Source organism: Rhinatrema bivittatum, chromosome 1 (genome assembly GCF_901001135.1).
Source record: "Rhinatrema bivittatum chromosome 1, aRhiBiv1.1, whole genome shotgun sequence".
In the NCBI taxonomy this organism is placed as follows: Eukaryota; Metazoa; Chordata; class Amphibia; order Gymnophiona; family Rhinatrematidae; genus Rhinatrema; species Rhinatrema bivittatum.
This window is the reverse complement of record NC_042615.1, coordinates 713,970,398-713,997,553: the sequence shown is the minus strand read 5'-3', so window position 1 is coordinate 713,997,553 and position 27,156 is coordinate 713,970,398. Positions and strand designations below refer to the sequence as shown.

Below are 27,156 nucleotides of genomic sequence, written 5' to 3'. Positions count from 1 at the left end.
GTGCTACTTGCAAACTTCATAGAATGCACCCTAGTCCTTCTATTATTCAAAAGTGTAAATAACCGATTCTCATCTACTCATTCAAGACCTCTCATTATCTTAAAGACCTCTATCATATCCCCCCTCAGCTGTCTCTTCTCCAAGCTGAACAGCCCTAACCTCTTCAGCCTTTCCTCATAGGGGAGTTATTCCATCCCCTTTATCATTTTGGTTGTCCTTCTCTGTACCTTCTCCATCGCAACTATATCTTTTTTGAGATGCGGCGACCAGAATTGTACACAGAATTCAAGGTGCGATCTCACCACAGAGCGATTATAGAGGCATTATGACATTTTCTGTTTTATTAACCATTCCCTTCCTAATAATTCCTAACATTCTGTTTGCTTTTTTGACTGCTGCAGCACACTGAGCTGATGATTTTAAAGTATTATCCATTATGATGCCTAGATCTTTTTCCTGGGTGGACATGCATATCCTCTCAACTTTCCCACACCTTTCATGGCCTGAGTTTCCATTGCAGTCAGAGATGAAGTAACCAGTCTTGCTGTCAAGATTGATCTTGCATTGACTCTTTCCAATAACATTTCACACTTGTCACAAACTTCATATCGCTTTCTGCATTTCATCCATTGACTAGACCTTTTTTGGATTCTGCTGATCTCAAGTATCTGACTTTTATGCTTTAATTCTTTCACACTTTGATTACTGTAACACTTTATTCCTCCACACAAATTAGAAAACTTCAAACTATTCAAAACTCTAGCTTAATTTTGGGAAAGGAAAATATGATCATATTACCACTCTTCTTAGAGACTTGTACTGGTTGCCTATATCTTTGCATGTCCAATTTAAAACTGGGTGCTTAACATTCAATGTCCTTTGTTGGGGCACACTTCTTACCTATCCAGCATTATTATTCCTCACTGTCCTGGGTGACCATTATGTTCTTCTCAACATGAATTAGTTCTACCTTCCACTGTATCATTTATCTTTTTTGTTTAATTGCTTCAAATTGATTAATTTTTGGTACTGAATAAGGCATGGTTGCAGGTCCACTTAATATTTGTTTTTCTTCTGAATTTGATCTGTTCGTTTATTATGTCTAGCAGTTAATGTTTTTGTATTGGTTAAGTTTTTTAACGTACTTTTTATAGATGTCTTATTTTGTGTGCTGCTTAAGCAATTAATACATTCTAATAAATAAAAATGAAAAAATAAATGAAATTATTTTACCGGTATTCATAATTTGTAATTTGACAGTTTTGTGTGTATTTTCATTGTAATTCGCCTAGGGCTGTGCATAGGTGTGTTAGAAATAAATCTAACCGTAACCACTAGGGACATAAGGCTGGAAAGAACTAGTGAATTATACTTCTCTGATCTGGCACCATGTTTATGGAACTCTCTTCCTTTGACCCTGCGCATTGAGAGAGATTATCTTAAGTTCAGGAAAACCTTGACGTCTCTCCTGTTTCTGCATGCTTTTCAACCTTACTAGGACTCCATTTGCAGATTACAACATTTTTATATTTTTTCTATTATGGTCTCTCTAAGTACTGGTATTTTCCCAGTATATATTTAGATGGGTTGCTGTTCCTTTTTGTTTTGTTTTGTAATTTATTTTATTGATTTATTTTATTGGTTTGTTCTTTTAGAATTTTAATATTTAGTTTTAATTAGAATTGTTTTATTTTATTTTTTATTCTGTTTTAGATTGACTGTTATGCATTTTTTTGTACATCTTACTGAATTACTTATATAAGATTTGTGATCAATCAAGTAATAAATAAACTAAACCAAATCACAAAGTTTAAAAGAATGCTGAAAACTTACCTGTTTAACAGTGCCTATAGAACATAATAATCTCAGTTGTATATTACTATGAATATAATACTACCAGAGTCTAAATCTTAATGTATGTATTTTAATTTTAATTGTGTTAATCTTGCTTTTATTTATGATCTATGTAAATTATGATCCATATTCACTTTGATATTGGTGCACTATTGTAAACCGTTATGATGGTAAATAACTTAATGACGGTATATAAAAACTCTTAAATAAAATAAATAAATTATGTTTGTAATCTTGTAAACTGCCTAGACGGACATTTAAATGCCTTATTGTGCGGTATATAAAAACTTTTAAATAAACAAACACACTTTTGGTTAATTATTCTCCTTATATGCAGTTTTTCCATAGTAGAGTGGTGCTTTGCACCCACTTGAGGTTTCTACCAAAAGTAGCATCAGTTTTCCATGTTAATCAAGCTCTCCTGTTATGACATTCTTTCAGAAGTCATGTGCAGGAAGGTGAAAAGACCCTTCACTCCTTAGACCTTGGCCTACTACAAGAAAGAACCAAATCACATCATCAGGCCTTAAACTATGTATCCCTTATGATCCTAACTGATTGTGCATAGCAGTTGCCAAGTGAACATTGTCCATCTGGCTGGCTGACTGTCACTCATTGTTATGCCTGGCGAGCCTACAGATTACAGACACGATCAAGGATCATCAAGTTGAAGCCATGGCTGCATCGGTGGCTCATCTGCAAACCTGCATTTTCATATGCTGGTCCAGATCTTTGGAATGTATTGCCAGTGGAAAAGAGAGATATTAGGAATTTTAGGAAAAAGTTAAATGCAGGTGGCTTTTATCTTTTTTTTTTTTCTTTTTTAGAGACTTTTAGTTTCTTTATATTTTTAATTTGAGTTTTATAAATATTGTTAATATTTTATTTTTTGTTTTAATTATTATCTCTTAAGATTTATAAATGACTTGTAAACCGTGCCAAACTGTAATTTTGGAGGTAGTGGTATATAAAAGTTTTTAAATAAAGCTTCAGCTTAGTCATTAGTACGCACCTTTGCATCTCATTACTGTGTGGACAATCTTTCAAAATGACAGTAAACTCAGACAAGCAGTCTTGCATCGCCAGTACATCTAGTAGTTTACTCTCAATGGTGGGATCTGAGTTGCTTATTCTGTAAACGCTCCACTGCAGCCCTCTGCAGCAGTTCGGGACTCCCTACATATCCTGGCTAATTCAGCCCTGCTTGTTGACGGAGAAAGCAAGTTTTACTGTAAACAGTGTTCTCCATAGACAGCAAGATGAATTAGCTATGCTAAATACCTGCTGGCTTCCCTGGAGAATTGACTACCTAGTTAAGGCTTAGCACTAAAACGTGACTGAGGGGGCTCATAAGGCAACGCTCAGGCAGGAATTCCTTCACATACTCAGTAGCGCAAAGGCTCTATGAGCTTAGAGAGAAGGGTCTGTTTGGCACCATCAGATATCATCCACACATGATGGCAAATTCATCCTGCTGGCTACAGAGAATACCATTTTCAGTAAGCAAACCTTTTTTTTTTTTTTTTATTTAATATGGCTGATTAGGAGGCATCCTTTGAGAAATTTCAGGCAGGACATAAAAGCAATAATGAAAAAGGGGTGAGGGAGGAGCCACAGATCCCTAAACTACTCTTTTGCTGTCCCTGTGATGCCAGCCTCCTGATATATGTTCTGTTGGGTTGAATTGAGGTCAGAAAGGAAGAACTGGGGGTGGGGGGGAAGGGGTGGAAACAAAAGAAAATAGATATGGAAGAAAGAAGTGGGTAACAAGTGCATCATGGGGAGATGTAGGGTGGGGAGGGAGAGAAGGAAAAGAGTAATGAGGGAGAAAAAGAATGTAGAGCTTGGGGTTGTCAGTTTGGTTCAGAAACTCAGCTCAAGTTTCATATGCTAGTCTAGTGTTCAGAATTCCCTGATTTTTTGACAGATTTGCATATTTCATTCAAGATCAGGTTTATTTGCATGATATGACTGTCTTGAAAACCAGACGTCCTTGTCTGGCTCCTTAAAAAAAAAAATTGCTGCTGGCGCCTAGAATTTACTAATATTTTCCAGCCCTGTTTGCCCTCTGGTTATTAGTGTCCTGCTGCTCCTGTAGAAATTTCTGCTGTGTACTTTTGCAACAGCATTGTTACCTGTGAGAAGAACCGGGGTCTCCCTGCACTCTTTCCCACAGAGCATCCTTTTTGTCTTGGAGTGAAGGATGTGCCATGTGTTACAGCAGAGCCATTCAGACTCTAAGGACTTTGCCTTCCAGATGAGCTACTTGAGTGCCAGCTTTGCTGCGGCCGGTTTCAGCAGCACTGCTATTGAGAGGATTCAGGCATGGTAATGTCATTTGCCTCAATGATACACTCGAATAGTATTTTTAATAACTAACTATGGTGTACAATATTGAATACGCCTGGCCTGTAGGGTAGTCTGTCTATTGTGTGAAAAAAGGCAGTTTAAAACCTGCTCTGTCAAGCACCCCATTTCGAGCTTTGTACATTGTTGAAGGGGTTTGGATTTCTAGACTTAATTTCTTTGTTTCATGATTTCTCCTACCCTCTCCCACAAATAGCTCATGCTTTTGTTGTTTGTTTGTTTGTTTTTGGGGTTTTTGTTTTTTTTTTTTATATGAGCTTCATCCTCTATGCAATACGGAAGTAATAACACAATCCCTCATTTTTAACATTTTAGTGCTTGGGGTTCTTGAAAACTCCTCTAATGTAATTAATGTGCATCCATGAGAGCAGCCATGTTTGGAATGCCATCGCAAATGACTTTGGTTGATGCATAGGATGATCATATAGTTCTGTATGAATGGAGGAATATCTGAGACAGTCCTGGTTTTACACCATTGCAAGCACAGAGATGTAGTTCTGTTTGCCATAAAAACACAAACTACAATACCTTGCATGCAGTAGAGCAAAACCAGTCCTGAATCAGCCTGCCCCTTGACATGGAGCTATTTGTGCAGCACGCAGAGGTATAATTTTGTGATATACCCTAATAACCAACTTGAGCCAACCTGATCTTTGGCGTACAAGGTAACTGGTGGCTTGTGATAGCATTACTATTCCCTGGGAAACAGAGTAATTATGGGGAAAATGCTTAAATAATTTAGAAAATGACTTGCATCAATTAAAAATTGTACCACTGAGCATTACCACTTGTCACTTGTACTTTTGAAGTGTTGCACAGATCACAGAGGGTGCAGTTTTCTTTCAAGCTGACATTCAATTTGAAGACTGCAGTATTCAGACGGGAGAGGTTTACGAAAAGGAAAGTTGACTTGAATGTGCAACCTGCCAAGGATGGAAATGCCATAAACAGGGTAGCACTTTAGCGACATTTCTAACTGCTCCTCCTTTCCAGTAGCTGTTGCATTAGTGCCCACAGATAGTTGTGACTTCAGCTTTGGGAAATGCTACGCTCCCACAACTCGTGACAAAAGAACAAGGAGTGTCTGTTGCTTAACTGAGCTTCCATCAGGAAATGTGAGGTAGCTGAACAGGTATGTTGACTTTCTGTGGTCTAATAGCAGAAACTTTATGGAACTTGTGCTCTTATACCAGATTCTGTTTTGCACATAGCAATAATTGTTCAGAAATGTCAGTACTTGGGTTTCAGGATCTTGAATTTGTCAGCAGAATAAGATACATGCCTGCAATTATTTGGTTCTAGCAGTATAAGTTCAATTTGTATGTCTTGGCTGGTGGGGGTGAAAAAAGTGTTCAGAAGGCTAAAATGTTCACGTCCGATGTAGCAAATACTAGAAAGCATGTTTTTAATTGTGAGAGAGGAGATAGACATAGCTGCCGATGTGATGGCTGAGGCTTTCAGTTTCATTGCAGAAGCATGGGATCATTGGTTCAGGAGAGTGTGCAACTTGGTTTCTACTATAAAACACCTGAAGAAAGGGAAACATACTCTTTCTTGCTTTCACAGTATAACTACAAGATGACCTTAGCAATATAGTTTTTCATCAAGTAGTGAAACACATTCTTGTGAATTTTTTTTTTTTTATGTGCTGTGCTTACTGTGATTACAGACTCTATGTTCTTATCTTAGGAAAATCCACGGGGCGGTAGCAGCATGAAATCTATCTATTGTTTGAGATCTTCCTGGAATTGGCCACTGTTAGAAACAGGATGCTGGGCTTGATGGATCCTTGGTCTGACCCAGTATGCAATTCTTATATTCTTGTGATGTTTTCAAGTTCTGAGGTTCTCTTTCTTCCCATTCATCCCGTGGTCTCTGATGTGGTTGGTGAGCACTAGTTTTAGAGTTTAAATTCAGTAACATAGTTGTTTGCTTCCAGGTCATTTCAAAGTTACTGCAGCGTTTTGCTATGCTTAGGGAAGATTTCTGTTGGTTGAAACAAAGTTCTCATTTTTGTTGTTTTTAATACAAATGGAGCAAAATATGAAAAACCTTTATTACATGAACGAGCATTACATCGCATGTACATTTCAGCAGACTTACATGCTTATGCAGTGATTTATAAGATTCCTGCTGCCTTTCTTTATACAGATCATTTATTGTAGCCTGTTTTTTTTTAATGCACTCAAGAGACTGCTTTGCTAAAGTAAGGAAAGTTTTATTTATTGTATAAATGGGCAAGTTTTTAAACTTAAAACAGGTTTCGGTGTAAAAACGAGTCTCCTGCTTCAGTGCATAGTTGGCTATGTTAGTTTCTCCTGCTGGCTTGCCATGATAGGTATAAATAAAAATGTGAGTAAATGAAATAGATATGTAAAAAAAAAAAAAAAGTATGGGAAGTGTTATAGCAATGCTAATTTGCGTTATGTTGTCGAAAAATGCTAGTGCACAAATAATATTCGTTTACCTTTATAAATGTGCTAAACTAAGTAGTCCAAACTACTTAATTCCAAAAATGTTTTTGGAATTAAATTAAGTAGTTTTAAAGAGATATGGACCAAGATTAACTTTCCCAAAGTACACTGACTCAAGCTGGAGCAAAACACACACTAAAGTGATGCAACTTATAAACTTTGATGCCAGCATTTTGGCAGAACAGTTGCCTGCTTCAGGGGAATACCTTCAAAATATCACTGGATTTCAACTAGACTCCTTCTATAAAAAAAAAGAAAAAAATCTATTTCAAAAACAGAAGTAAATCACCTTCCTTTGTGGAAAAACTGGATACATTTTTGTTTATATTGATTACTGTATTTGATATACCACTTGTATATGAAAACATTCAAGCAGTTTATACAACTAGCTTACATATAGACAAAAACCAGAATAATAGCATTAATACAAACAACGAGGAAGAACATTGTGCCAAACATAAATCTCAAAACAAACAAACAAAAAAACCTATTACTGAGAAAAAGAGAATCACATAATGGGGGGGGGGGGGAGGGGTATTGGATTCTGAAGACAGCCAATGATGGGCCCCAACTTCTACAGTCTGGAGTATTGACAATGCTGACGTTATGGGTAAAGCACGGGACTGCTGCTACAGCCAAGTCCAAAAGCAAAGCATGTTCAAGCAGCAGCATGGTACGACTTATGAGGAAGGCTGCTCACCACATAAAAATGTTGCTAGCAGTAAGTTTGTTATGGGTTTTAACAGTTGCATGTACTAAAACAGAAGTCCTGGTGTAGACACAGCATACAGTGGCTTGCAAAAGTATTCAACCCCCTAAAAAGCCAGCAGATTTGTGTGGATTACAAATGGCACTCACACAGATTGTTCTAGACAGTATGTTTGTTGAAAACCTGTATGCTCTTAAAGCACATTTTCAAAGTCACAATTCATTACTTCTCTGCTTTTTTTTAGTAAAATAAAATTAAAAACTGAAATTCTGCTTGCATAACTCTGCCTTCAAACTAGTATTTGGTTGAACCACCTTTTGCTGCAATAACAGCTTTAAGTCTGCTGGGGTAAGTTTATTCCAGTTTTGCATACTGTTTGGGAGTAATTTTTGCAGATTTACTCCAGGTTGTTCAGGTTGGTTGGATGATGCTGATGGACTTCAATTTTCAAATAGTACCACAGATTATCATTGGATTGAGATCTGGGCTTTGTCTTGGTCATTGTAGAACATTCACCTTTTTTTTCAACCACTCCTGTGTTGCTTTGGCCTTGTGCTTTGGATCATTGTCCTGCTGAAAGGTGAACTTGCTCCCAAGTTTGTTTTTTCAGCAGACTGAAGCAGATTGTCTTGCAGTATCTCCCTGTATGTTGCACTATCCATCCTTCAATTTTAGAAAGATGCCCAGTCCCCGCTGATGAAAAGTATTCCCACAACATGATGCTGCCACCCCTATACTTTACTGTTGGGATGGTGGTGTTTACTGAGGAATGGGCAGTGTTAGGTTTGTGCCACATATAGTGTTTTGAATTTTGGCCAAAAAGCTTCATTTTTGTCTCATCTGACCACAAAAATCTTCTCACATTTTAGCTGGATCACTCTGATGTGCTTTGATGTGGATTTTCTTCAGTAATTGCTTCTTTCTAGTCACCCTCCCATGCAGGCCAGTTATATTCAGAGCTCTTGATATGGTTGACTGTTGTTCCTCCATTCCACTCTCAGCCACTGAACTCTGTAGCGCCTTCAAAGTGATTGTTGGCCTCTCTGAGGCTTCCCTCACAAGTCTCCTCCTTGCTGTGATGCTGAGTTTTGAGGGATGGGCTTGTCTAGGCAATGTCTGGATGGTATGATGCGGCTTCCATTTCCTCATAATTGATCCAACAGTGCTCACTGGGAGATCCAAGTGCTTGGATATTATTTTGTAGCCTTTTTCTATCTTGTGCATGTCTATAACTTTATCTTTAATTTCCTTAGAATGCTCTTTGGTCTTCATTTTCACAGCTTTCCTTCAGATTCACAGCCTGAGCAATGGTATTGGAATTAGGGGGTCTTTTATCCAGAAAAGCTGATTTTTTTTTTTTTTTTTTTTAAATAATTCGCAGGTAGAGGCCAATTGTAAGCCAATTATTAGGGCAATATCTTTCATCTGTGTAAACTTGGAGTTTCCAAAGCACAATGGTTGAATACTTATGCAAGCAGCATTTTTCAGTTTTTAATTTTCTTTTATAAAACATGCAGGGAAATAACAAATTGTGACTATGAAAATTGACTTTGTTGCAAACTTTATGCTTTCAAACATACTGTCTGGAAAATCTGTCATTTGTAATACACACATCTGACTTTTTAGGGGGTCAAATAATTTTGCAAGCCACTGTGTGTGTGTATATGTGTATATGTGTGTGTGTGTGTATATGTATATCTATCTCTGAGAAAGGTGGTTTGAAGAAGCGACAAGATTGCTGTTGTATATCGAGTTGTGAATCTTCCATCTCCTTAAAAGGATTTTCTGTACCTTACATATGAGGAGCAACTACAGGTGAAATATCTTGTCTACTTATCTAAAGAGCTTTGGACTTTTGGGGATTAACTTTGTTTATGAACATAAGATATGCCATACTGGGTCAGACCAAGCCCAGTATCCTGTGTCCAAGAGTGGCCAACCAAGTCACAAGTACCTGGCAAGTACCGAAACATTAGATACTATTGCTTATTAATTAATAGCAGTTTATGGCTTTTTCCTCCAGGAACTTACCCAAACCTTTTTTTAAACCCGGTTACACCAACTGCAGAAACCACATCCTATGGCAATAAATTCCAGAGCTTAACTATGCGCTGAGTGAAAGAATTTACTTCGCTTTCTTTTAAATGAGCAACTTAACTTCATGGAGTGCCCCCTAGCCCTATTATGTGAAAGTAAATAACCGATTTACATTAACATTTTCAAGTCCTTTCATGAATTTGTAGACCTCTATCATATCCCCCCTCAGACATCTCCTCTCCAAACTGAACAGCCCTAACTTCTTTAGCCTTTCTTCATAGGTCAGCCATTCGATGCCCCTAATTTTGCCCTTCTCTGCACTTTCTCCAGTGCAACTATATCTTTTTTGAGATGTGGCGACCAGAATTGCATGCAGTATTCAAAATATGGTCTCACCATGGAGCGATACAGAGGCATTGATATCCATCATTTTATTGGCCATTCTCTTCATAATAATTCCTAACATTGTTTGCTTTTTTTGATCACCACAGTACACTGAGCTAACAATTTCAATGTAATTTCCACTGACACCTAGATCTCTTTCCTGGGTGGTAACTCCTAAGATAGAACCTAACAGCAAGGGTTATTTTTCTCTAGATGCATCACTTTGCACTTGTCCATGTTAAATTTCATCTGCCATTTGGAAGCCTATTCTTCTAGTCTCACAAGGTTCTCCTGCAATTTATCACAATCAGCTTGAGATTTAACTACTCTGCATAATTTTGTGTCAAGTGCATATTTGATCATATCTCTCGTTATACCCCTTTCCAGATCATTTATAAATATATTAAAAAGCACCAGTCCAAAAACAGATCCCTGAGACACTCCACTGTTTACCTTTCCCCACTGAGAAAACAGACATTTAATCCTACTCTCTGTTTCCTGTCTTTTAACCAGTTTGCAGTCCACAAAAAGACATCACCTCCTATCCCATGACTTTTTAGTTTTCTTAGAAGCCTCTCATGCGGGACTTTGTTGAATGCCTTCTGGAATTCCAAATACACTACATCTACTGGTTCACCTTTGTACACATGTTTGTTCACTTCTTCAAAAAAATGTAGGAGATTTGTGAGGCAAGACTTGCCTTGGGTAAATTCATGCTGGCTATATCCCATTAAACCATTTCTATCTCTAAATGTTTTATGATTTTATTCTTTATAACAGTTTGCATAATTTTTCCCAGCACTTAATTCAGGCTGACAGGTCTATAGAGCACAACCACTGAGCAATGTTGTCTATAGATAAATGAATACTCTGGATATCTTCTCAATGGTTTGGATCTTTGGAGGCTAGACTTGTATATCAGTTATACCCATACTCTTGAATGAATGGGGTCAAATACAAGTTGAAAAGAAGTGGGGCAAGTATCAAGACCTGCAGTGGCTGAGGTTCTGACAACTTAGTTCTCTAATTAACTGGAAAAGTTTGATCTGTTAGCTAGGATTCAAACCTGGTTAGTACAGCCCTGTCAGTCTATGAAGGAGAAGTTTATGGTTGGTTGTATCGAAGGCCACACTCATGGCAAGGAAGACTGAGAGCATCCTTCCCACCATTTGCTCTTTTTCTGATCTTGTTAACTGGGGCTACCAGAGCTACCTCAGTACTGTGATCCTTTCTGAACCCTGATTTGATACAGATGGAGAGTATTGGTCTTGAGAAGAACGTTAAGCTGATCTACTGCAACCTTTTCAGTGATTGTAAAAAGAAAAGCAAGAATCTGTGCTGGCCAATAGTGCCTTGTCACAGTGGGATCAAAGGAATCTTTTTTTTTTTTTTTTGGTGCTATATACAGAAATGCAGTGCTGATACTGGGACCCAAAAATTGTTGCTCACATGAAAAAATTGGCGCACACCTTGGAGGGAGCATTGTTTGTGAGGGTCAGTTATCTTACTCTATAGCCGGAAAGCAATGATTATTACTATTGGAGCACAACGTTTTTTTAGGGTTAGCTTGATTAGGAATATAATTACCAGGTAACTGTCCTCTTGCATAGGTCACGCTTATGTTCTGATGTAAGTTAATGTCAGTAATGAGATCTTGTTGAATGTTTAGCTGATGCAGTCTGGCCCTTGACAAATTGGTTACAGATGTGAACATGGTATAGTGGCCTACTCTTGCCACTTCCACCTCTCTCTCTCCCACTTCTTTCCTTTATCCTGCCCTCTGCCACACTCTCCTCCATTTCTGACGTCACAGTGGAGAAACTGCCCATCTTCTCTCCTCTTGTAAACACTGGGGCCGATGCAGTAAAATGTGCTCAGCCTAACGCACAGGTTGAAGTGCGCTTGGACATGTGTTTTGGATTCTTTAGACTAGCACCACCCAGGGCGCCGTGAGCGGACACAGCGGTAGGAGCTCCTGAGAATTTCTGTTGGAACATTGCAATCATGCCGCATACTAAACGTAAAGCCCGGATAAAGACCGGAGAAATTACCTCTACACCGTTGGAGCCATCACAGCCGACTATCGGGAGTTTCTTTGCTGCAGCTCCTCCGTTAACGCCGGGTGTGAAGGTCGCTGGGGAAAGTGCTCAGGAGCGTGAGCCAACGTCCCCGACCGAAATATCTCTCAGCCCCGGTTCACCGGAGAGACCAGCGCATCCAGGCCACGAGGAAGAAAACGGCCAGCGGAGTGAAGGGAGCCCAACGGAGGTGATCCGAGGAGAGGCTGCACTACCTTGGCAGGCTGGGGAAAGAAAAGACCTTAATATGCAGGAGCATGGAGACAAGGTAAAACCCGGAGGAAGGCACGGGTCTTGGTCTCGAAGCCAGGTTAAGAACAGTGGAGCCTGGTAATGGCGTTGGCCTAGCAGCCTGCGGGGGTGAAGTTGGGACTCAGGATAATTTACTACAAATAAATACAGCAGAACCTGAAATATCATTAAACATAATCTGGAAAGCTCTCCAGTCTTTGGAAAAAGCAATTTTGGGACTTACTAAAGAAGTAATTGAGACCAAACAGCAAGTTAAGGACAATGCAATAGAAATAAAAACGCAGAAAGATAAAATTGTAAAATTGGAAGAAAAAATCGTGTCAGTGGAGCAAGTGAATTCAGTGATAATTCAAAAGGAATTGGAATTTGATAAAAGAATAGAAAAAGTTGAGAATGTTTTGAGAGCTCATAACTTAAGATTTCTAAATTTCCCTGTTTTGAAAAATATTTCTCCAATAGATCTTTTTAAGCTCTATGTCTCTCAAATACTGAAAATCCCGGAGGAACTGAAGCCTATGATATCTAAAGCTTACTATCTTTATTCAAATAAAAAAGAAGATAATGAACAACAAGACATACCAGAATTGTCAAATCTTTTGAATTCATCCCAAGAAATGATTGTTTCGTGTAGAAGACCATTATTAGTTACGTTTACTTTTCTAATGGACAAAAATAATGTCTTCAAAAATTACTTTAGAAACAGCCAGACGTTATTTTTTGGCCAAAAAGTTTGGTGTTACCAAGACCTGGTAAAACAAACCCAAATGAGGAGGAAAAGTTTCCTCGAGATGAGAAGAGAGGCTGTACAGAAGGGAATATCTTTTAGACTCCAATTCCCATGTAAATGTTGTTTGGTTTTTCAGGGAAAGCGATATGTATTTCAAGATCCTACACATTTGAGGACCTTTCTTGATTCTCATCCTAACCCGACTTAGACAGGTTGTTTTGGTGTATGTACAAAATATAACGGAGAAACCTCTCACGTCACCCTCTTTAATTATATACAATTATGTTTCTGGTTAAATAACGCTCAATTGTTAAGCTCTCCCGTTTTACTTTTATTATCCTACAGATACAATATACTTAATTTCTTTTGACTATATTTTTGTGAGATATTTACCTATATACTGTATGTAGGACATTCTTGTACAAGTGGATTCTTGTAATAATTATATAAATCAATAAATAAAGAATTAAAAGACTAGCACCTGATTGCAGTAAGGAGATTAGCACGTCCTAAACAACTGCGTAACTGATAGGGCTCATCACGTATAAATTCCATGTAGATAAGGCTATTAGCTATTACCTTCCACCCCCTGATACATAAAATCGCTGGGCACCCAATGCACACCTTTTAATGTGGCAAATTTAACTCCAGCTCCGGAGCTGGCATTAAATCGATCCGTGAGTCAAGGGCTCGGGAGAAATTTTAAAAAGTGTCATGTGTGGTTCCTTACTTTATTCTTAAACACCTGCTGCTTCAGGTGTTTAAGAATAAAACTAAAATGTAATGGCTTGATGAAAAAAAAATTCTGGATGCATAATATGCACGCACAATAGATATGTGCCAAGCTGATTTTGCCTTTTGCTATTTTGTGTGTATATTTGGCATCTAGAAATCGACCTGAAGTGGGATAAAACTGACACTCGTATTGAGCGCCTATTGCACAGCCATGATTCCTGGGTGCCCAAGGCATTTGAGCGCTAGGGTCACCCAATTCTTCCCTACCGCGTCCTTTTTAACACAGCAGCTCATTAAAATATAGCATCTGGTGCCTAGGAGAGGTGGCTGTTGTGCGTTAGGAAAATGGGCGCTCAATACGAACACCTGTTTAAATGCACATCTTATTGCATCGGCCTATTTGTTTCTCTGACTCCATCTCCCCCCCCCCCCCCCCCCCCCGAGTTTCTTAGCTCTATCTTCTCTGTAGTTATCCCTTTCATCTGTCACATCAATCTATCACTTTCCACTGCTATTGTTCCTACTGAGTTTAAACATGCGGTGACCACACCTTGCTTCAGAAAATCCTCACTGGACCCTATCTGTCTTGCTAAATATTGTCCCATCTCCATCCTCCCATTGGCTTCTAAACTACTTGAATGTGCTGTGCATCACTGCTGTCTTGTCTTTTATCTCAAGCCATTCCTGATTCACTCCAATCTGGTTTTCACCCTCTACATTATACAAACAGCCCTTCCCAAAGTCTCCAATGACCTGTTTATGGCTAAAATCAAAGGCCTTTACTCTGTTCTTATCCTCCTTGACTTATCTGCTGCTTTTTACACTGTTGATTTTGGAACTCTATCCTGTCTTGGTTCTCCTTTTCTCTCTCTCATTGCACTTAGTGTTTTCCTCTAATGGATTCTTCTCTACTGCCATCCTACCATCATTTGGTGTATCTGAGGGTTCTGTCCTGGGCCTTATTCTCTCTGTGTACTAATTCCCTTGGGGCTGTGATTTCCTCTCATGGCTTTAAATATCAGCATTTTGCTGATGATTCCCAGATTTACCTCTCTACACCAGAAATTTCATTAGGAATCCAGTTGCAGATCTCAGCCTGCTTATCTGACATTGCTGCCTTGAATTCAACATGCCTGAGACCGAGCTCCTTATCATTCCCCCCACTCTATCTTCCCCTCTTCCTTTTTCTGTTTCTCTGGATAACACTGTAATCCACCCAGCCCCCTCAGCCCATAACCTTGGAATCTTCTCTCCTTCTCTATACATATCTCAAGTACTGCTAAAATGTGCCATTTCTTTCTCTATAACATAACCAAAATCCATCCTTTTCTTTTTGAACACACTACCTTGTCCACTCTCTCATCATGTCCCACTTAGACTATTGCAAATTGCTCCCCACAGGCTTCCCAGTGAGCCATCTCTCTCGCTATAATCTATTCATATTTCAGCTGAGGGACTTATCTTTCACCAAAGTCACTACTCATATAACCCCTCTTCTCAAGTCACTACATTGGCTCCCTGTCCATTTCCACATACAGTTCAAGCTCCTGTTGCTCACCTACAAGAGCATTCACTTTGCAGCTCCTCACTGCCTCTCTTTGTGCACTCCGCTCAGCAGGCAAATCATTCCTGTCTATGCCATTCTACTGGCAATTCCCAACTCCACTTGACTTGACCACCAGCTGTATCCTATGCTTGGAATAAACTTCTTGAGTTGGTGTGTCATGCTTTCTCTTGCCTTATTTAAATCCCATCTAAAAACTCACCTTTTTGAGACTGCTTTTAAATTTGAACCCCTGATTGTCCCATTTATAGCCTCAATTTTCAACCATTGTCTTAATAAACGAAATTCTCCAAGTCTTTTGCCCTGCATGTTTTGATTAGGCCGTAAGCTCTGGAAGAAGGGACTGTCTCTTCTATGCTTTTTGTACAGTGCTGTGTACTTCAAGTTGTGCTCTGGAAGTGATTACTAGTCGTAGTAGTCATTGGTCAACATGTTAGTGTGGTATTGAGGCTGGGAAGTAATATTTTTAAAATATGAGCAATCAGAAGTGCATGCTTTTGTAATCTGTGCCATAGCTATGGGAGCATGTTTTTAACCTAGAGATTCATAAATTACTGTGTACCTGATTATTAATATATTATTTTCATTTCTCCTTTAGCATTTTAGGGAAGAATTTATCTCAAGGTAGTGCTCGTAATGAGTATTTATCACATATTTGACTCTTGCAATAGCAGCTAGAAAACTGGGATTATCTGGTTCTGTACCTCCTATGGGTTTTGTATTTTGAGGTTTTCTTCCTCTTGCCTATTTGCCCTTGTATATTACAATATTTTAAGTATTTTTAGTGGTAGATGACACGTGTATGAGTGAATTTTAGGTGGTTTGCTTCTGGCCTTATGGTAGAACTATCATATTTGCTAATTTCACTGTATAAAAGTACTTTATCATTTGATGATGCTTAACTTTAAATCGTGAAATTCAAGCCCTAGTAACTAACTAAGATTGGTTCATGGCCTGCACATTCATTTAGCTTGAAACAGTGAAGCTGAAAATTGCTACTAGTTGAGAAACAGAACAGCTGTAAGTTGCAAATCACAAGAAGACTCTTCTGACTCATCAGGCAGAGACAGTGATGTCATCATTCAGCACCAGTCGGTTGTTTTCCAGAGCTTTCCTCAAGTGTTTCCAAACACTTCTGAGAATGTGTGGGAGTCTGTGCTACCGTGGCCATGCAGCATGCCTCAGTTTGTTGGGATTGTTTTTGTCTGTCAGAATGGATTTTTTTCTAATAGCTTCTGATCTTTTAGGCCTTGATTCAACAATTGTATGCTTTTTATGGATTCTTAGATTTGCAGTGTGTTAGAATTTTTTTTCTACCTTATGATTTTCTTTAGGTTTTTTCAACAATCGTAAGTTTTATTTTCGGTGAGCCTGTCATTCGGCCAAGACTTAGCCTTTCGACTATATATTTTTTTAAATCAGGTTGTCTTGGATAAAAATCTGTACAAAGAAATAGGTACATAGTTCCACAGGATAGGTAACGGCAGAAATAATGGTACACACTCAAATATAAGAAAAAAAAATAGAATAAAAGATTTTAGGCTCTTAATTATATTTATATGAATTGTGATTATTAAAATTTGCAATTGCATATTCTGTGTCTTTGTATGCTTTGGTCTACTATTTTATTACCTTTAGTACTTTTATTGATTTGTAATTTTATTTTTACAACATCTTTTATTCTATTTAATTTTGAATTATATATTTTTTTGTCTCCTTTGGCATGTACAGCTATTTTTGCTGTTGAATAAAAATCTTCCTTGAGTTTGCATCAATTATTTTTTGAACTTTGACAAAGAAGGCCAGTGTTTTGTCCCATATACAGACAGATTGTGTCCACCATTGACCATCATCTGCTCAAGGATTTCATCTAAGGTGATCACGTACTGTAAGATTAGACTTTATGAGAACTGGGTCCATGTTGGCTGTGTCAGATGATGTCTCCCCATGAGTAATGGCTTATTCATCTTAATTCATCTGTTATCTATAGAGAACTCTGTTTACAGGTAAACATATTTCTTTTGTCAGCAATCTGTGCTGCATCCCAATTTACTTTGCTTTATAATGTAGGAAGGACAAGTGGGACATAGCTAAATCAAAATATTTGAGAATGGCGGGGGTGCCCTCTTTCTCTTTCTTTAATTTGGCCCTTGAAACATTGGCACAAAGTCTAAGGAGAGCGCAACTATATTACACAACACAATCAGTATTTGCAATTATGTCACTCGTGGAGAAATATGGAATCTTGTCTGATACTATTAATTATACTAAATTTTTTACTGTACTTGGAGCCTAGAGGAATCCAGCAATCGTTAAGAGGTCATTTTTCATTGGTGCTAAATAACATTACATATTTGGGCACAGTGGTTCCAATTAATTTAGGGGACATATAAATTAAATTATTCCAAGATACTTATGAAGTTACAGGCTGACTTTAGCCGTTGGACTGACTTTCCCTTTATCACTTTTGGGCAGAGCTTTCTTGGTCAACAATGCTGGTCCTCCCACATCTTCTATACCTCTTGCAATATCCCTCAGAGTGTTCCTGGACCTTAACGTAGCTATATCTTCTTTCTTATGGCACTAAAAACCACCACATATAAATTGCAGTATCTTGGAAATTGTGGGGGTTAGATATCCTGATTTTATGTCTCTATTGTTTTGACTTTAGGCTAGCAGGCATTAAAGATTGGTTGGTGTACCCTAATCCTCCCAGTTGGGTCTCGTTAGAGAGTTTGCAGATGAGGGAGCTCACTTTGCGATTACTTCTCATCTTACCTCATACCTCCTTTCACTATATGAAGATAGGTAGATTGATTCCCATTTTATCACATACACTTAGTTTGGTGTACAGCCAATTAATTATTGGTATTTCATCTGAAGGATTATCTCCTAATTCCAGTCTTTAGAGCAATCCAGCTTTGTTTCCTCGTACATTGTCCCTGGATTTGAAAGATTGGGCTATGGAGGGCCTGAAATCTTTAGATCAGAACTGGGTGAGGGGCCAGTTTGAGTTTTCAGGAACTTCAGACTGAATTCCACATTGAAATTGTGTGTATGTTCAGCAAAGGGCCATTATGTGACATCTGAATAGTGGTAGAACATTGTGTCCTAGCACTGTTCTGGAATCTTCATTAATTCTGTCTTGGTCTCCGAAACATTTAATCTCCAGAATGTATATGTATTTGATGGATGGTATATTTGATCCAGAAACACGTCCCACAATTATGGAGAAGTGGAAAGAGGATCTGTCTTTGAATTTAGACAAGGATGATTGCAAAGATACATGTGGCTTGATCCTTAAATTATCCTGCTCCCGCTCTATTAAAGTATGGGAGTTAGTTTCATTTGTTACATAAAACATATAGATGTTCCATGTTCTTCTCTAAATTTAACACAGCTAGCCTCCTGTGTTGGCAGGGGTGCAGAGATTTGGCTTCTCATTTTCATATATGGTGGGATTGTCTCATTGTTAGTAACTTCTGGCAGCAGGGTGAAATTCTGATTCGAAAAATTTTGGGTCAGCCACTTCAACTTACTGCATCTTTGGGTTTGCTGGGTAGATGGGATGGTTTTGTTTTGAATAAACCCACTAAACTTCTTGCTATTCATTTATTGCATACTGCTTACTACTGGAAGTCGATCCCCTCAGTCACTGGAAGTCTGTGGTGGCAGATATTGCTATACTGGAGAAGGTATCCCCTCTCTTCAAGAAGTTGGGGGCTTATGACAATATATGGAAGACACATTAGCAGTGGACACATTGTGTTGACTGATAAACCTTTGCATCATTCTCGTTGACTTTATTTTTTTATAATTTGTCTTTTCCATAAACGTTTTGTTAAATTTGATATAGTATTGTAATATTTTTTACAATTATTTCATTGTGAGTAATATTGCTTTGCTATATGTGTGATATTTATTGCTGCATCCTAAAATAAAGATATATATTTGAGAATTCTTTTCATAGTAACATAGTAATGACAGCAGAAAAAGACCAAATGGACCATCCAGTCTTCCCAGCAAGTTTCTTATGGTAGTAATTGCCACTCCATGCAAGTTAATCCCATGTTTCTGTTAAGGGTAGTAACAACTCTGTGCCGATTACTCTCAAGCCTTATGTTAAAGTTAGTTGCTTGGTTTTGATTGTAAATATTACTATCAAACTCAAAACAAAATTACTGCTAGCAGCATTTTTATGGGGTGAGCACCCTTCTTGATGATAGAGAATGCTGCTTGAATGTGCGTAGCTTTTGGGCTTGGCCGTAGAAGCAGACCTGCGCTTTATTTGCATATCGGTATCCTGGACCAAAAAAGTCAGGGCCCAAAGTTGGCTGTCGTCTGAATCCAATTCCCCCTTTTGTTCCTGCCGTCGAAGTGTAAAGCAATATTGCAGTTGTCAAAAGTTTCATGGCTAATTGGTTAAGGATAGTAATTCCCATGCCTTCTGTTGAGGGTAGTAACTGCCGCTTTGTGCAGGTTACGCCCAGGCACCCTTTTCTTTTTTTCTAATTTCTAGCCTTTAGGGATCCACATTGTTTATCCCATGCTCTTTTGAATTTTACTATTTTCGTCCTCACCACCTCTTTCAGATCTTAGATACAAGACCTTAGATAAAGCCAACGAAAAGCAGTTGCCTATGTGTTGTAATCAGTAACTGCAATCTAAGCTACAAAGGAGACCCTAATTTCTGCTTCAAATTAGTAGTAAAGAGATGAGATTTTATTGCAGATAAAAAAAAATCATGTAGGCTTTATTACAATGTGTACAAAATATTGTGCTTACTATTTAGAAAATTTTTTTTAACATTTGAGAGAGATGATCTAAGAACAAATGGAATCGTGGTGACTGCTAAATTAGATCATGGTTGGCGTCACTGTTCTTGTAGTAGTGTTTCGTGCATACTTTTCTACCTGCTCCAGTTGCAGCTATACTGCATAGGTTATAATTGTGAGTTGCTGTAAGGATAACTGTTAGGTTTGTGATGTGCCTCGTATGGAACTTCCGGTCTGTGAAATGTCAGTATCTTTGTATGTCCTTGTGGGAACAGTGATTCCTTGACTTGGGTCAAAAAGGACGCAGGTATTATTTTGGCTGTCGGGTAGTAAATTTGGCCAGATGTAAATGTGCAATAGTCTATTCTATCTTGGAGTACAAAGAATGCCAGACCATTTCAGACTCTGACCTGGGATGCTGGTTGTTTATTCAGTGACTATTCTGTGCTGAAATTATAGAGAGAACACAGCTGACCATTGCCTTGCTTTCTGCAGAGTTTCTACTTGTAGAATTGATCTATTTACTGAGCAGAAATTGACAGCTCAGTAGTATTTGAACAAGGCTGCAGGGGCCAAAATTATATTGTCAGTTTTGTATGGTGAACAGCATCTGAAGCGAAAAGTTCATAAGCTAGGAAAAAAGGCATTTAGAAAGCTAAAGGAAAATATGGCAAATGTGGAGAATTATTGATTTGTTCAACAGGGACAATGAATACAAAGTTTGAGCAATTGGGTTGAAAATATCAAAAGTAAAGCAAATTATTTCCATAAATACTGAATTCAAAGATAATACCAAATAGATTGCCACAGGTTGAGTTGAAGAGGGTAGTATGATTCTAAACAGCCGATAAAGGTTACCTGCTGAATAAACCTTTGCTTTTAACAAAGGGAAGGGGGTTAAGTAAAGAAGCAAATACGATCAGTAAATACTTGGGGAGAGACTGTTAACATGGGTTTTTTTGGGTGTTTAAGTATCTTAAGAACATTTTGATGAATGTTACAGGTAAATGTGAAGAAGCTTTCAGAAACTGAAATGTTGTGTAACCCCCATGCTCCTAGTTCCTGCTGAAGGCCCCAGGAGCAATACTTCAAACATAGCCTCTAACAGTTTAAATCTTCGTAGGTTGTTTTTTTGAGTGTCGATGATTCTCTAAGTAGGGGGAAGACTATTCTAGGCCCTGTGCATTGCTTACTCAGTTCCCAATTTAAAGTTCATTGTAAACAGCACTGATAATTGCAGCAGCAAAAATCACATTGGAAGCACTGGATGGTTTCCAACATAACTTTTACTGATTAATGATGAAATTGATGAATGCTCTGTGTAGCTTTAATTATTTCAAATAGGATGTTAAAATGTAATTCTTTGAGTAGATTTCTGACCTTTCTTCTGTTGAACAGATTATATTGATGAGTCAATTAAACTCCAATTTATAAGTCCAATTTCTTATTTCCAATCAATTTGAGTAGTTAGTAAGCTCCCGCCCAATTAATAGGGGGTGGTCCTTTAGTCAAATTGATGTGATATAGACACAGTCCAATTAACTTCTGTCTCTCCTGAAATCCTTTTCTTTCCCTCTCTCCTCCTTTTATGATACCTTGGAATTATTATTATTATTCTCCTGTCATCTCCAGTAGATAGTAGTGAACCTAGGGATGGGTCCTTCACACTCTCCTCTCACCTTTATACCTTCTTCCTGGAATGAATGAATGAGGACAACCAGAACTAGTCACAGTCTATCCATTGTCTCTAGATGAATCACACCAGTCCTCTAGTTTATATATACTGAGCCCCTGGGTGAGTACTCTGGCATGTTGGGAAAAAAAAATGTAAAAGGGAAACTGAACCATGAGATAAGGAGGGTGGGAAAACCTCCCTTCTCAAGGAAGACAAAAGGTTTCCAAATCGTGGTCTTTAACTGAGCAAAGGCTCTGTCTCCTCTCTGTGTACACAGGACTCTCTCCTAGAGACCCTAGAGGCCTTCCTTTCTTAAAAATAAGCAAAACCAGGAGACAGCCATGGACATGCTGCCACTGGAAGGGTCATCTTAAGATTCTACATCCTAAGATGGTGGTAGGGTTTATATGCTCTTAAGGGCATACCATTCTAAGCTACCATCCCACACTAAATACTTCTCTATTCTCTTCCCATAACCATGTGGGGATTGCTAAATTAGATCATAGTTGGCGTCAATAGTGTTCTTGTAGTAGTGTTTCGTGTATACCTTTCTACCTGCTCCAGTTGCAACTGTACCTCATAAGTTATAATTGTGAGTTGCTGTAAGGGTAACTGTTAGATTTGTGATGTACCTCTCTGGAACTTCAGGTCAGTGAAATGTCAGTATCTTTGTATGTCCTTGACTTGGGTCAAAAAGGGTGCAGATGATATTTTGGCTGTCTGGTAATAAATTTGGGCAGATGTAAACGTGCAATAGTCTATTCAGTTTTAGAATACACAGAATGCCATACCATTTCAGACTCTAACCTGGGATGCTGGTTGTTTATTGTTCCTTGTAGTTTCTGGTAGAGATCTGAAAGGATCTCTACAGTGGCATCAAATGTTAGTTTGAAGATTTAGAGATGTAATGCCATAAACCATGAAATGTTTTTAGGCATCCTTTGCACACAGGAGTTGAAGCAACCAGTTGGCTGGAGAGTAGTGATAGCAATGTGAGGAGCAAAAGGAAGAAAATCGGGTAGCCATCAAGTGGGAAAACGCTTGGATCCACCACCATGGATACAGGGCATTTTGGTCCTGCCAGACTAATTTCTTAGGTTTCCCCCTTCCCCACAAAGAAGTTACAAAGAACTAAGGGGCCGATGCAATACAGTGCGCTCAGCTGAGTGCACTGTTAAACTGCAGTTGGACGCGGATAGAATAGGAGCTAATCAATCCCCTAATGCAGTAAGGGGATTAGCGCATATTCAACGCGTGTCCAATGCGGAGTGAATCTAATAGCGCTCATCACATGCAAATGCATGTGATTGAGGCTATTAGGCATTCACTCCCGATGCAAAAAAAAAATGTGCACAGCTATTAACGCCTGCCTGGAGCAGGCGTTAATAGCTGTGCACATCAAAAACAAGTACAGAAAAGCAGAAAAAACTGCTTTTCTGTACTGCCTCCTACTTAATATCGTTGTGATATTAAGTAGGATGAAAAATAGAAGAAACCAAAAAAGCAAATAAATAAATAGATAAAAAAAATAGACGGGTTCAGTTAACTGACGCTCGACTGACAAGCATTCGCTTCCTGAACCCTCGCCGTCTGTTTTCTTTACTGGCGGACAGCCATCACAAAAACAGATGCCGATAAACCAGCGTCAATTTTTGACTGCTGTCCGCCGGTAAGGAAAACAGATGCTGTCAATCGGTGTCTGTTTTCCTTGCCGGCCGGCAGCCGAATTACAAAAACCGATTGGTTCTCATTGGCAAGGAGGCTCTAATTTAAATATTGCATGGCACCCCCCTTGGGCGCGTTGAGAGCAGACGCTGACTGTTCATCGCCCACTTTCTACACAAATTTATTGCATTGGCCCCTTAGAGTTCAAATCATATTGATACTTGAATTTTACCAAAGCCTTTAGAGCTTTCATTGACATGTGTAGTCTCATCAAACAAGGCATGGAATTTGGTTGAATTTTCAGGAAGGTTTTTAAAATTGGTTGGAAACAGTCTTCATGGAGATAGAAGTAAACAAAAATAGTACAGATGTAACGAGCATATCTCTGAATCACTGTTGATCTTAAACTATTATGGACAGGCCTGGAAAACATTTAGAAAACTTGTCATCCAGCCATGTTTACGAACTAGGGAATATTTTTCCTTTTCCAGAGTATTTTGTTTTGGGATTTATCTTATTTTGTTTTCTTATTTTTATAATTTTTTAATAGTTTTGTTTTTTTACTTTAGCTTTCTTCCCTTTTTTTTTTTTAACTTTTCTTTTGCCTTCTCTTCTCTGCTTTACCTTCCTTCTAGGCATTATCTCCACATCATATTGCTTTTTTCGCCCCCTCCTAGCACACTAGTAGAGGGCCTAATGACAGGAGGAAATTCTGGCCCATGTCATCTTGGCTAGGTTCCTGCCAGTGGCAGTGTTCTCAGCTTAGGTCCTGGCGGCAATGGCTTCTTACCCTGGGCCTTCACCTGATATCAGCAGTGGCCTCTCTGCGTAGGTTCCATACCCAATATTGGCAGCAGTTTCTTGGCCTAGGCCCCACTCCCTGCATCACTAGTGGCTTCTTGACCCAGATCCCACTGACACTGGTGGCGGCAGCAGCTTATTAGCCTGCATCAGACACCAAATTTTAGTTGCCAGGGTGACCTGGTACCCAGCTTCCCCCGCATCTCCTGCCCTCTAGTTGTAATTATGGACCAATCCTAAAAGATTTTTAAAATATTTCCTAGCATGTAGCCAGATAGACTCAGGACCAATGGGTATTGTGCTCTTCTGTTAGCAGATGGGAGACTGAGTCAGATTTCAAAGCTGACATCACTCTAGATATACCCCTGCAGTAACCTCAGCTCTTCAGTATCTCTCCATCTCCTAGCAGATGCGGACACTATCCTACACACTAGAATAGTGTTAAGAATTACAGCAAAGAAGAAACAAAATTTACCTTAAGGAAGATCGAGTCCCGCTCTCCTGTGGTGATACCTAAGGGTCCCTCCCCAGTCGAGAATTCCTGAGGTTGATCTCAGATATCCCTCAGAGGTGTGCCTTGATCCGGTAGCCAGTTCCCAGCGTGGACTTAGCCCCCCAATGTGGCTGAAAGTCAGTGGGTGCAGAAACAAGTGTGGCGGTGAAGGTAATTCCCTCTCCCCCACAGCTGGAGACCGCCCGGCACACGATCGGTAAGCGCCGAGACCAGGTAAGAAAAAATATTTAAATTCAGGTCTCCACAGCTTGGATCGCCGTACCGAATCCGTCCCGGCGAGGTTAGAAGGGAGCACCGATCGGGTTGAGCAGCCTTGGTTAGGCTAGGCCCCGATCCGGTGCAAGGGTCCACACATGTGGAAACCCTCGAGGGGGGTGCCATCTTCCCTTCTCACCTGCGGTACACGCGGGGCAGGCCGAGCAGCCGATACGCCTAACTTGCGCACGTCCATACTGGCATGCACAACTAAGCGCACCCCATGCGCACAACTGAGCGCACAGTCGCGTTTACAATTGCATACGTGCAAAAACATAGAGACAATGGCACCGGTGCCCAAGAAAGCCAGCCTGCCACATAAGAGCCGCGCAGCCTGAAGTGGAGTTCTGCCTGTGTCAACATTGCGAAGAAGCCCAGGGGGAACCAAAACCTGGTCCCTTACTGCTGTCGGGAGATTGTTCCGGAATTACTGATGATAGCGTCCTGGACCTATGCATCTCCGAGATTGCTTCCCCATAGGAGGGCACCTCTGGGATTAACATGGACCCAGGGACCTTCTCCTGGTTGGAATTTTTCCAAGGGCTGCAAGTCTTCGTTCAGGCACAATCAACCCCAGCTGCACCCCAGGCTCAACCTCTGCCAGAAGCACAAGATCCTCCTGGCCCTGCTCGGATGCCTCGAGACATGTCTTTCCTAACCAAGAACTTCCCTAACTGGGACCCAGACACCTCAGATGATGAGTGACTCTCTGGAAGGAGGAGAAATTCCTCCAGGAATGAAACCATGCTTCGCTTCTTCCACAAGGATGAATTACCAGCCCTTGTTTACCAGACTCTGAAGACGCTGAGTATTCTTGGCACAGACCCTATGGCGGAACCAAAGAAGAACCCCATCTTGGTGTCCCTTCGTAAGGCCTCATGCTACACAATCTGTGACAGTGCGGTAGTTGCATACTACAAGTATGCAACTACCGCACTGTCACAGATTTCCAGCCCCTGAAGAAGGCTTGTGAAGCCGAAACGCGGTCCGTGTCGGGCTTGGCTTTGGATATGACCTCACGACCATGTTTCTTGGCGTTACTTGACTCCATTAAGTTAAGTACTATTATGCAGAATGAAACACGGGTCTAAAATGGGCCACACACTCACTTGAGCATAAAAATTGAAAAAAAGTTGATTGTCATATCACAGACCCATGACTATACTGTTGGTATACTTTGGTGCTAATTAGCATTGATCAATGTATGCCTTGTATGAGGTCTTTCATCAAAAGTATTTAATATGATGTTGTGAATTCACATTTATATACTACCTTAAACCTCTGGGACATTAGCGTTTGAGTTTGACATTTAGTTGAGCCGCTATCCCCGCCCTATATAGAGTGCTATAAGAGTTTAGTATTCTAATGTTAAAAGCTGACAGGCCTTTAAAAAGGAAGCAAATGTGTTGTGCTGAATATGAACTGGATGGTAAGGAAATCGGTTTTACCAGAAAAGCCTTCAACAGTCATGAGGAATCTGAACTACAAATGTCCACAGTGCAAGTCAAATCCAATGTATGGAAAAAAAAAAGTATTACTATCCTTACTGGTCTCCCATGGACAAAAATGGAAGGCTAGTATCTTGTGGAAGACTCTCTTAAAATCTCTCCTAAATATGTAGAGGAGAGTTTCCAAAACAAATTAGCTGGGTAAATAAACCTGCCTGAAAATTGCTACCCCTTGCTCAGCTGAAGGCATGCATGGGTTTGTACAGGTTGTGTATTTTTTTTTAGCCAGGTTAAAAAGAACTGGTGCAAAGTATGTGGGTATATCAGCATACTTCACAGCTCATTTTCAGAGAGGTACAGCTGAGGTGGCTTCCCTTTCAAAACGAGTTGCAAGAACCCTGAACTAAAAGTGCTTATGTGCATTTCTTATAATGTGGGCTATTCAGAATTGCACCCATAAACTACCAATATTTTATATATATATATTTTATATATTTTATATATATATTATTTTATATATATATATATATATATATATATATATATATATATAGGCACTAAACAACCTAGTTATGGTCTGTTTGTGAAAAGTATCTTTTCATTGGCTCTATTGTGTCCGTGGCACACCGGATTTTATGCCAGGCTCTTTTGCTGGTTTTATTTCGAAGTTAATTAACCGTATAAAATTACTATTTCTTTCCATACTACAGATTACATTTGCTATGTAATATAGTTTGTACTGAGATTGTGAATTTGTTAAATTGATCTACAGGCCTGATGGCTTTTAATATTGGTTCTTCATTTTATTCATGCTGTGTTTTACAAGCATCACAAACACAGGC

At 39.3% G+C, this 27,156-nt stretch overlaps 1 protein-coding gene across 1 annotated transcript in view; it reads left to right on the top strand.

Moving 5' to 3' along the window:
- ZSWIM6 (zinc finger SWIM-type containing 6) overlaps positions 1 to 27,156 on the top strand; it is a 357,080-nt gene that overhangs the window by 195,153 nt on the left and 134,771 nt on the right. The window lies entirely within an intron of this gene.